Source organism: Nicotiana tabacum, chromosome 18, assembly GCF_000715075.1.
Source record: "Nicotiana tabacum cultivar K326 chromosome 18, ASM71507v2, whole genome shotgun sequence".
Classification (NCBI taxonomy): Eukaryota; Viridiplantae; Streptophyta; class Magnoliopsida; order Solanales; family Solanaceae; genus Nicotiana; species Nicotiana tabacum.
Window position 1 is genome coordinate 51,307,924 of NC_134097.1, and position 2,835 is coordinate 51,310,758.

A 2,835-nucleotide genomic window follows, 5' to 3' on the forward strand; every position below is an offset into this window, starting at 1 on the left:
TACTATTTTTTATATATATTTATTTTTTGATCTTTTTCTTTAAAAAGGAGAGGCTTCGTTTGTCTCACTTTTGGTCAGTGTACATTACATTAATAGTTTAGATTTAGCCGTATTTTCCATTCTGACGTGTATAGCATGTAGCCTAAATGTGTATAACATGTAACCTAAATGAAGGCTAAAACAAAAATGAAGTAGAAAAATTGAAATTGTAACACCCATATGCCGTATGCTCCTAAGAGTCCTTTTGGCCTCACAACAATCTCACATTAGCTTTAGGAAAATTATTGTACATTCGTAGTTTGCTTTAGGCATGTTTAATATACCATTGCGATTGTGGACACGTCCGCGTGACATGATTGCAAATTCTAAAAGTAATTTGAGGGATGCGTTCGCGCAACTTCAACCAAATTTTCTTAAATAAATAAACAAGTGTTATTAATTATGGACACGTTCGCATGACATGATTTTTGACGCGCCAAAGGGAAAGAGTATATGTATGCGTAACTCAATTCTTTAACTACGAATAATCAAGTGATTTAAAAGAGGTAAAGGGGTAAATGCACATAGGATCTAAAATCAGTAATTTTAATATGCCAAGTATGATCAAAGCGACCGTGCTGGAACCACGGAACTCGGGAATGCCTAACACTTCTCCCGGGTTAACAGAATTCCTTACTCGGATTTCTGTGTTCGCAGGCTGTAGAACAGAGTCAACTTCCTCGATTCGGGATTTTAAACCGGTGACTTGGGACACCCTAAATTATCCCAAGTGGTGACTCTGATTTTTAATAAATAAACAATCTCGTTTCGATTTTTCTTTAATTGGAAAAACTCCCTTGTATTTATACCCTTTATGGGGTGTAAGCAAAAAAGAGGTGTGACACTATGCAAGCAAGACAATGAATGATGCTCAAGTATACTACACGGTGACCGAGAAAGAACTTTTGGCTATTGTGTTCGCAATGGAGAAATTTTGGTAGTATCTTATGAGTGCCAAGGTCATAATCCATACCGACCATGCCGCACTCTGGTACTTGATGACGAAAAAGGATTCTAAAGCTAGACTGATACGATGGGTCATGTTACTTCAAGAGTTTGATTTGGAGATTGTGGACCGGAAGGGTAGTGAAAACCAAGTGGCGAACCACTTGTCCGACTTGGAGGAGGAGAGGAGGCCTCGTGATGGCCTAGAGATCAATGATTCATTTCTCGACGAATAACTCCTTTCGGTGTCGGTGAATGGTATGCCATGGTTTGTGGATGTTGCTAATTTCCTTGTGACTGGTATAATCCCGTGTGAGCTATCTTCTAACCAAAGGAAGAAGCTCAAACAGGATAGTTTGGATTTCTATTGGGATGAGCCGTACTTGTTCAAGATTTTCACGGATGGTATGATCCGAAGGTGTGTCCCAGAGGAAGAGCAATTGAGTATCTTGGAGGATTGTCATTCCTCTCCCTATGGTGGCCATCATGGTGCGGCGAGGACGGCTTCCAAAGTTCTTAGTTGTGGGTTTTACTGGCAAACTTTGTACAAAGATGCAAGTGAACTAGTGAAGAAGTGTGATGAATGTCAAAGAGCGGGTGGAATTTCGAAAAAAGATAAGATGCCACTCAATACCATTCTTGAGGTTGATACTTTTGATGTATGGGGCATTGATTTTATGGGCCCGTTTGTTAGCTCGTGTGGGAACACATACATTCTTGTGGCGGTAGACTATGTTTCAAAGTGGGTTGAAGCCGTGGCTTTGCCCAACAATGAGGCTCGGAGTGTTGTTGCATTTCTCAAGAAGAGCATTTTTACAAGGTTTGGTACTCCTCATGCAATCATAAGTGATGGGGGGTCTCATTTTTGCAATAGAGCTTTTGACACTTTGCTTGCAAAGTATGGTGTCAAATTACAAAATTTCTACTCCCTATCATCCTCAAGCGAGTGGCCAAGTGGAAGTATCAAACAGGGAAATCAAAAGTATATTGTCAAAGTCGGTCAATGCAAATAGGACCAATTGGCCAAAAACGTTGGATGTCGCTCTATGGGTTTATAGGACTGCTTAAAAGACTCCGATTGGTATGTCTCTGTATCGGTTGGTGTTTGAGAAAGCTTGCCATCTACCGGTTGAGTTAGAGCACAAGGCCATGTGGGCTTTGAGGAAGCTAAATCTTGAATGGGATGTTACAGCCAATCTTCGTGTGGAGCAGCTCAATGAGCTTGATGAATTCTGATTCCATGCCTGTCACACCTCCTTTTTTACTACACCCCCCGAGAAGGGTGTATATAAGGGAGTTTTTTCCAACTTAAAGTGACAATCGAAACGGGATTATTTTATTTAAAATCAGAGTTGCCACTTGGGATAATTTATGGTGTCCCAAGTCACCAGTTCAAATCCCAAATCGAGGAAAAGATTGACTCTGTATTACAGTCCTCGAACACAGAAATTCGGGTAAGGAATTCTGTTAACCCGGGAGAAGGTGTTAGGCATTCCCGAGTTCCGTGGTTCTAGCACGGTTGCTCAACTGTTATAATTGGCTTAATTACTTGATTTTAATACATGTTTTAGCCTATAGTGCAATTTTAACTTTATAACCGCTTTTATTTAATTATTTTTCAAAGAGATTCAACGTCATCTAAAACACATCTTGAACCACGTCACATAAATGCACCCGCGGTCCCCGACATATTTTATCTAACGTTGTTGAAATTTTGATTTAGGTCACATAAATGCGCACCCGAATTGGGATTTACGTATCATGACCACGCCACAGGAACTGTACCCGCGATCACGATAATTTATTAATCGCGCCTAAAGCAACTAGCGCATTTAATTCTTCTCCTAATCT